This window comes from Sander lucioperca, chromosome 3 (genome assembly GCF_008315115.2).
Source record: "Sander lucioperca isolate FBNREF2018 chromosome 3, SLUC_FBN_1.2, whole genome shotgun sequence".
Classification (NCBI taxonomy): Eukaryota; Metazoa; Chordata; class Actinopteri; order Perciformes; family Percidae; genus Sander; species Sander lucioperca.
This window is the reverse complement of record NC_050175.1, coordinates 36,743,392-36,753,139: the sequence shown is the minus strand read 5'-3', so window position 1 is coordinate 36,753,139 and position 9,748 is coordinate 36,743,392. Positions and strand designations below refer to the sequence as shown.

General features: G+C 40.6%; 1 long non-coding RNA gene across 1 annotated transcript in view; it reads right to left on the bottom strand.

Moving 5' to 3' along the window:
* Positions 1-310: 310 nt before the first annotated feature.
* LOC118494745 overlaps positions 311-9,748 on the bottom strand; it is a 17,256-nt gene continuing 7,818 nt past the window's right edge. Inside the window, exon 3 of the long non-coding RNA XR_004896917.1 lies at positions 311-321. This is a non-coding gene — a long non-coding RNA (uncharacterized LOC118494745). The remainder of the gene's footprint in view (positions 322-9,748) is intronic.

Genomic DNA, 9,748 nt, shown 5'->3' with positions numbered 1-9,748 from the left:
GTCTTGTTCTTCTTTACGCTGAAGATAGTTCTTAATGACCTTGGCTGTATGTTTGGGGTGGTTGTCCTGCTGCAGAATAAATTTGGGGCCAATCATACGCCTCCCTGATGGTATTGGATAAGTATCTGCCTGTATTTCTCAGCATTGAGGACACCATTAATCCTGACCAAATCTCCAACTCCATTTGCAGAAATGCAGCCCCAAACTTACAAGGAACCTCCACCATGCTTCGCTGTTGCCTGCAGACACTCATTATTGTACCGCTCTACAGCCCTTCAGCGAACAACCTGCCTTCTGCTACAGATATATTTCAAATTTTGACTCATCAGTCCAGAGCACCTGCTGCCATTTTTCTGCACCCCAGTTCCTATGTTTTCATGCATAGTTGAGTCGCTTGGCCTTGTTTCAATGTCGGAGGTACGGCTTTTTGGCTGCAACTTTTCCATGAAGACCACTTCTGGCCAGACTTCTCCAGACAGTGGATGGGTGTACCTGGGTCCCACTGGTTTCTGCCAGTTCTGAGCTGATGGCACTGCTGGACATCTTCCGATTTTGAAGGGAAATAAGCTTGATGTGTTTTTCATCTGCTGCACTAAGTTTCCTTGGCCGACCACTGCATCTACGATCCTCAACGTTGCCCGTTTCTTTGTGCTTTTTCAAAAGAGCTTGAACAGCACATCTTGAAACACCAATCTGCTTTGAAATATTTGTCTGGGAGAGACCTTGCTGATGCAGTATAACTACCTATATACTATAATTGGTTGATCATACACCTGACTACAATCCTACAAAATCCCTGACTTTTTGCAAGTACCTATAAGAATTGATGCTGGTTTGAAGGCAAAGGGTAGTAACACCAAATATTTATGTGATTTAGATTTTTCTTTTGTTCACTCACTTTGCATTTTGTAAAGTGATAAAAATAAACAGTCATTATTTATATTTTTGAAAGCATTCTTAGTTTACAGCATTTTTTCCACAACTGCCTAAGACTTTTGCACAGTACTGTACTTTACAGAACAATCCCGTGTTTATTAAGCTAGTATCTACCTTCCACTCCAAGCACTCCTGTAATTAAACTCCACGCCTTCTCTTTTCTGGTGTTGTCCTGATAAAAAGGACATCTGTGATGTCTATATGTTTTTCCCCCTCCAAGTGGAATCACTCGTCGTCCGTGGCGTTGAAGACGATGTTAGGGGGTGTATTTTGGTAAATTGGCTAGATACTCTCGCTGTTTCACTTCCTACCTATGAATCGCTGGGGAGCTATTGGAGCAGTCTCATGTTTTCCACCTGCTCAAGTATGAGGTCTCATCTCTAGAGGAGTCGTTGAAAACAGCGTGAAAACTCTACAGCTTTAATAAATGAGGAGACGCAGACAGGTGAGTATAACACAGAGAGACGGACTGACAGAGGGTCAGCTAGACTAATTCGTCAAAATATAAAGGGATGACTTATTGAAAATTGATTGGCAGCCAGAAGACAGATACAGACAGACAGACAGACAGACAGACAGACACACACACACACACACACACACACACACACACACACACACACACACACACACACATACACATACACACACACACACACACACACACACACACACACACACACACACACACACACACACACACACACAGCTGCAGATGGATAGACACTGAAATCCACAGCTTGTTTCCATGGTGACCAAGTGAGCTGGAAACCTTGTTCAGATCAAAACCTTTTTCCAGTCCAAACCAGTCAGCTCTTCAAAAATGGACTGGTGTGTGTGTGTGTGTGTGTGTGTGTGTGTGTGTGTGTGTGTGTGTGTGTTTGTAGTGCTTTGAAACACTATCATATCTCTTTTCAGGTGTAAAGAGAAACTAATGTACCAGATTCCCATCCAGGTGAGGATTAAAGGATGATGATGGTGTCTCAGTCTGTTCATCTAACACTCGCAAACATCCATCCAACGTCCAATGTCCAATGGAAATGTGGTGCAAATATTCATGGTAGACAGAGGATCACGTAAGTTTAAGAATCAGAATCAGAAAAGGATTAATTGCCAATAAGTACAAGAACACTTACAAGTAATTTGCCTTGGTGGATGGTGGATACATAAACATAAACATATTAAAAGGAAAAACACAATGAATGTAAAAGAAACCATAACATAACTGAACAAGTATGTACAATATAAATGTTTTAAATTAAGAAAAGAAAAATGTTTAGTTTGGTGCAAGATGTGCAAATATGTTGAGGAATGTGCAAAAGTTTTGGAGATATAGTTTGTGCAATGGAAAGGTAATTAGTCCAGTTATAGTACGGTTGTGTTACCTTTAGTGGTGGAAGAAGTACTCAGACCTTAAAATTAAGCAGTAAAGCAGTAATACCACAGTGAAGAAATATTCTCTTATAAGTCCTGCATTGAAAATGTTACTATGGGCTGTGCAATAAATCAAATTTTGATCGCGATTTTCGATTTCGGCTCCTAATGATCTCAAAAACAATGTTTAAAACAATCATTGTGCATATGAAACTCGTATTTTATACTTATATTTAGTCTCCGTGTTGTCTTTGTCTTGTGTCAGATCATTGTTTCTGTGTTGGATTGTGTGTGTGTGTGTGTGTGTGTGTGTGTAGTCTACCCTTTTTGTCTCGGTGTTCCTGCTTCCTGTGATTCCTGTTTTTGAATTCCACTACGTTTTGGACTACTTTGCCTGCTGTATTCAGGACTTCTTTGGATGGATGGATTTTATGGTATTAAATCCTCACTTTTGCCTGCTCCTTTAAAAAAATCAGCATCTTTCAGGGCGACCTCTAGCTCACCCAGTAAGAGCGCACAGGCTCTTACTGGGTGTAGGCTCTCATGTAGGCTCAGTCCTTTGCAGGGGTCCGGGTTCGAGTCTGACCTGTGGCCCTTTGCGGTGTGTCATGCCCTATCTCTCTCCCACCTTTCCTGTCTATCCACTGTCACTATCTAATAAAGGGAAAAAAATGCCCCAAAAAATAATCTTTAAAAAAAAAAATCTGCATCTTTGAAAAGGACTTCTGTTCAGAGTTCATTCACTGTTGAAAAGTTACAGTAATTCACTTACTTGTTACATGTAATGAAATTCAGCCTACAGGCACATGCTGCGTTTAACTGTTAAAAAGTCACACTTCACCCAAAGCGATTAGAGTACAATTTAGATCCCCTTTGAAAAGTGATTCCTAATTTACTGCTGTCTCTGCATTTGGGTCCCACATTCTGAATCCTGAATCCCGCAACAGAAGGGACATTTCACAGTTTAAGGTGTTTTCCCTGTTGATTTGTTTAACTAAGTTCAAGAAATGCAACATCTTTCCAAAAGTCAATGAGTAATCATATTAAATAATCGTGATTTTAACATTGACCAAAAATAATCGTGATTACGATTTCTTTCCATAATTGAGCAGCCCTAATTTTACTTAAGTGAAAGTACAAAAGTGTCAGCATCAAAACATACTTAAAGTACCAAAAGTACTAATTATGCAGAATTCTCCTTTTACATTACAGCAATGGCTTATGATTATTAATGCATTCATGTGTTTGCATTCACATCAGCTGGTGAAGGTGGAGCTAATCCCCCAGGGATCAATATAGTTTTAAGTTAGCCGATAATAAATAATAATTATCTATTTGTTGATTAGATTTTGTGATAATAATCTAAATCTGCAAAGTATTAAATACATGTAGTAAAGTAAAACGTACTACTGTATGTATTGTGGTGGAGTACAAGTTTATAAAGTAGCAAAAAATGGAAACAGTCAAGTAAAGTACAAGTACCTTAAATGCATGGGGTGGAGGATTTGTAAAACACAGGACTTTCACCCAGGAGAGCGGGGATCGTGTCCCGTGTGTCTTATTCCTTCGTGTCCTGCGAGTGATGTTTCTTTTCCATGTTTGTTCTTTTCCTAAACCCAACCCACGTGTGACGTTTCCTAAACACAACCGTAGCCTCGCGATAACACGTAGCCTCGCGATAACATGCCACGTGGCTTTAGAAAGTGGCGTGTATGTTTACGCTGTGACGTTGCAGACTGCCGTCCGCTGTATACGTATACATGTATACAGCGGTATACTGATCTGTATACATACACGCAGATATCTCAAAATGCGTACAGATAACACGCCACTTGGAAAAGTGGCGTGTATGTTTACGCAAAGTCATGATATCACGTTGCACACACACACATCAGGACTGTGTGTGTGTTTATTTTATGCAGGCTGCTGCTCACAACATCCCAGTTTACTCTGCAGTGGAACGGATGGATTTCACTGACGAAAAAATTCAACTTGAGTATGTGGAGTTAAATAAAATGTGCAAGGCAACAACACAAATGAGTGTAAATACAGCATTACAGTAACAGCGGAGGCTCATGCTGACAGGTTCCAGGTCTGGATCGACAGAGGTACTTGTACAGGATAAAGCCTGACATCCGATCTTTGCCCGTCACCTTCCCCTCTCTGTGTGTTGCCGTTCTCAAAATCCCATCTCTTTGGGAAACAACAACAACCTTAGCTAGCAAGCTACACGCTGAAAAATTTCAAGTTTTGAAGAAAATTTGGATGGTGCAACAAGACAGGCCTGCTTGGTTCTTTCGGGGAATGATTGTAAAGATTTATAAAGAATATGTTCACGGCATTTCCTCTCTAACCGGGACGTTTTGGGACCGATTGGTGGGATTGCTGTGGACGAAGTACACACGGAGATACACTGGTAAGAGCAAATAATGTTTAACCATGTATCAGCTAATTTAAATATATCACGTTACTGTATTGTGTGAACAGTTCACATCATTTAATATTGTACGTGACGTTTTCTTTTGCGGGGTACAAATGTTCCACCAAAAAAATGTTCCTTCCGGAGACTATTTTGCAGAGCCACCGTCACTGCGTCTGGAGCTTAGCGCCGCCCAAGATGATTGTGATTGGTTTAAAGAAATGCTCCTATCCCAGAATGTATGTGCGGTGTAGCCAGACCTTACTCCACAGCGCTGTGGCAATGCAAGACAAGCTTCAGCGTAATCTTTAAGCAGAGCTCAGCAGCCTGTACGCCTCTTCAGCTCCCCTCGTCACTGTCAGCCGCCGCTGTCAGCTGCGTAATGCGTCTTACTAATGAGGTTGGGATTTCTCATACGGCATCCATTACTTCCCTGAAAAATAGCCGTAAATTGAAAATTCCATTAAATCCGTGCCAGCTGGCTTGATGTACGGTGGAGTATGAAGCTGTGACTCTGCGGCATTATGGTGACGATCTCCTTAATGAAATATATTAAAATGAAATAAGGTTGCTGATATTTAATATTAGTGTCCTTTCACTGTTTTGGTTTGTGTGTAATATTAAGGTGTGCATTTTTGAGAGGGAACTTGTGTGTCTGTCTGTGTGTGTGTGTGTGTGTGTGTGTGTGTGTGTGTGTGTGTGTGTTTTCTTCGCAGACAGAAAACAACATAACTGATGATTCATAATCAAATTAAATATCTGTCCATCTATCTTCTGCTTCTTTTTTCAGGGGTGAAATGGATTGAAATGGATTTTGTGGCTTTGCAGCAGCATACTGTGTACTTGTATTATATGTTTTGAGTTGCAGCCTTTGGTGTTAGTTCGCGTTGCTGCATTCGGTCTTGTATAAAGTACTTGAAAGCAATACTTGAGTAACAGTACAAGTATCTTACCAGAAAAAGACTTTGGTAGAAGTTAAAGTCTCCTTTTAGTATTAGAATATTACTTTAGTAAAAGTCTGGTAGTAGTAAATATCTGATATCAACTGTACTTAAGTATCAAAAGTAATTTTCTGATACAAAATGTTCTAAATTATTGGAAGTAAAAGTAAAAGTGAAAAAAACTTTGATTCTAAACTTTATTGGGGCTTCCTAGTAAAGCATAACTTTCAGGGCTTCCACGCCTTCTCTAACATCAAATTCAAAGTCTGACATCAACAAAGAGAAAAACAGAAACATAGTTTCATTTTTTCGTGAGGAAGAATCTTTCACTCCAATGTACGAAAACATTTCTTGCAAGTAACGAAAAACGAAGATGCTTAGGGGAAATGTATCAGAGTAAAGGTAAAAGTTTCCAGAAATATAAATAACGAAGTAAAGTACAGATACGTTACAATTCTACTGAAACCTACATGGTGCAATTTTTTTAGTTGATTCTTAGCAAAAACCCCTTTGTTATATGTGCTCATTCATGTGTAATTACTTCCACCAACTAATCAAAGTATTCTCGTAAGCGTAGAATCTGCATTTAGAATCATTCAGAATACATACGAGCAAGTCGCTCGAATGATGGCCGCCATGTTGCGCCTCCATCTTTAAAATACATTAGCCAAAGAGGGACATACCTCCATCTTTAAAATACATTAGCCAAAGAGGGACATACCTCCGCCTTTCGCCCTCTTACACTCAGTGGCACCGTGATGAATGCCAGGGAGAGATTACTCACCAGGGAAGCGAAAAAGAGAATTAAAACGACAACGCGACAGGCAAAGCAACAAGACCAAAGTTAATATTGGAGTGGCTAGAACAGATGCGTGTAAACTAAGGAGATACTAAGAGCTAATTTCGGGTTCGGCCACCGTAGAAGGAAGGGCTAGAAAATAATATTCACTTGGTTGTCATATACAATTTCACCGCTAGATGGGAGAAATTCTTACACAATGTAGCTTTAAGTACAGTTACAACAAGTATTTGTACTTTGTTAAATTACAACACTGACTGCATGTATAGACATTTAAACACATCATTGCACTAGAGGTGTCTAGATTCACCAAACTGTGCACAGCCACCACAGAATGAGGAAGCATTATACTGGACTTCATATTTTCTTGGCATTTTCAAAGTAAAAAGTCAGCAGAATGTCACTAAAGGGCAAGAGGCAGAAATAATTCACATGACTTTTACTTGGAAGACAGTACGAGGTGAAGACAGTTCATCCCATTAAAATATCAGATAAACATTGTTTGGTCTGTATCAAGTTTACCCCGATTTTCCACCTTGCGTGCGTCTGTGCAGCGTTCCAGTTTCTTCCATCCTCCGCCACCCGCCATACCACACCGGGAGCGTCTCAGAAGCATCTTGCTGCCTGACTCGCCGACTTTATTGTCTCCACAAGTACTTTACAGAACAACCACGTGTTTATTTAAGCTAGTATCAACCTTCCACTCCAATCACCCCTGCAATTAAACTCCATGCCTTCTCTTTTCTGGCGTAGATTAGAGCTGTAATCGGGCCTTAAAAGTTAGACCCGACAAGGCCCGAGCCCGACAGAATTCGGCCTAAGCCCGACAAGTACGTTTTGATTGACAGCTTTTTAAAAGCCCGAACCGGTTTACAGCCCGACATTATTCAAATGTGCGCACGTACACACAGCTCTTTTGCCTTTTGTCAAGAATGAGTCATTTACACATTTTTTTTTTTTTAAATTGTTTATTTTCACATTTTTCTTCTTACCATAAACATAGAAAAACAAAAGAGCAGAAAGGGAAACCCCCCCCCCCCAAAAAACCACATAAACACATTTTTTAACATCATGTATTCATGACTAACGTAGGCTACAGGCCACTTGGAAGTTGGAACAAAGAAATAAAATAAGTCCTCCAGAGGCCAGCCTCTGTTTCACCAGCATCCATTTTCGCGCTAATCGAAACGCATCACCAGACCGCTCATTTACTGCGCAACCCGGAGCACAAGCCTGAGCCCGGCCCGAGCCTGTGTAAAATGATAGAAATTAAGACCGAACCCGAACGAACCCAACGGGTCCCGTCGGTTTTGGGCAAAGATCTTCAGCTCTAGCGTGGATATGTGGTGTCTGTTATGTTTTGTATTTTGGTAAATTGACTGGATGCTCTCGCTGTTTTACTTCCTGCCCGAATAGACCTGCCGCGTTTCTTTAGCGGAGCAGAGAGCCGCTTCACGCACTCTTCTGTGACGCGCCGTGGCGCTGCTGGTGGATTATCAAGCATTGACTTGAATGGCAGCGATTGCTCGTGGGGCTCGCAACTCACCCGGAACGCAGCGCAGACACGCCCGGTGGAAAATAGGGGAAAGAATCTGTATTTCTGTTTTTCTGAGCTGCTGCTAACGTTTGCTCTGCTTGTTTCTAAACAAACATATTGTTAAAAACCACCAAGATCTCAAAAGTGTATCGTATACATGACAGACAACCGCAACGCTGATGCATGCACAAAGGGAATATGATGCCATCGACAGGCGACCAAATGTAACGGACCGTTACTTTGAATAAAATGACTTTGAGAGTTTGAACATTGTTGAAAACAATTGGGAAATTGTAAGTACACAACTCACCTAAATATATAACATAGGTCTTGTCACTTTTAGACATTCTTTATGTGGAAATGTTACATATTATATCATTAAGTAAAAGATATGAACGCTTCAAACGCTTAAAACGAACCCTGGAGCGTTTGGTTGGACAGTCCGGTTCGTTTGGGGCGGTGTGAAACCTCATCCCAACTCTGGTGCGGATCAAACAAACACACTCTGGTCCGCTTAAAATCCAAGGGGGTCTCGGTTCTCTTCCAAGTGAACTAGAGTTCGGTTCACTTCAGGTGAGAACGCGATCCGACCCAAATATAGGAAGTGAACCAAAAACAGAGCATTTACTAGCCCGCAATTTCAACTTTGCACACAATTTACAGACTTATATATATTATGATTTAAGGGACGATAGCTTTCAGATCCATACGCTGTTGTGAGCACACATCGCTGGTCGTATGTGTGACATCATCATCTTTCTCTCTGTCAGCTGCTCATTGTTTGCCTTCTTCTAAAATATGAGAAACACTATAACAGAACCAGAAAACCCAAGACGTTATTAATTTGGTTTTGCTCTATTATGACAAGTGTCTGCAAGTTTCGGATATTCTGTCCAATAACTAAGCGACCGCCTCGATCGCGTGACGTGTGTTTACAGTGTTTTGTGCTTTTGACAAAGTGCAGTGTGAACGCAAAGCGACCCAAATGAAAAATGCAACAATGTTGCAACGACACCCCCGACTCGCACCCACCGAACTATAAGTGTGAAAGCGCTCTGAGAGCATGGAAGCAAGTAGAAAAGTGCTGTTTATAAGCAATACATATTTTATTGTCTGTACATATGCCATTGCAACTTTATTTCAAACATCATACATTTCTTTGTTTTGTTTGTGACAGAGTAAAGAGTGTGTTGGTGGGTGGATTACCTGAAGTGTGATGTCTGGGTCGAATGGATCCTCACAGATGAAAAGCTCATTAGCATTGTCTCTCCTCACCCCTTCACCACAGGCCACCGCAGCCAAGCAATGTTCCGGGGAAGTGGTTTCTAAAAGAAAACAACTTAATGATCTAAAGTGCTGCTGCACTAAATTAGAGCAGGAGTCAGCGCTAATTATTCTGATCATGACTTCATGTGGATTAATATGTTTGTGAAGTCGGAGATAAAAGATTGCAGCTGGTGATCGGGTCCACTTTTAACTGTGCTGAGTGTGTAAACTATCCGGAGAAAACAAGTCGATTTGTGTTGCTTACTGGAATTCAAAGATTCACATTTTCTGAGGAAGTGTTGTCCTTTTCTATTTATCTATTTATCTATTTATCTATCTATCTATCTATCTATCTATCTATCTATCTATCTATCTATCTATCTATCTATCTATCTATCTATCTATCTATCTATCCATCTAGCCATCTATCTATCTATCTATCTATCTATCTATCTATCTATCTATCTATCTATCTA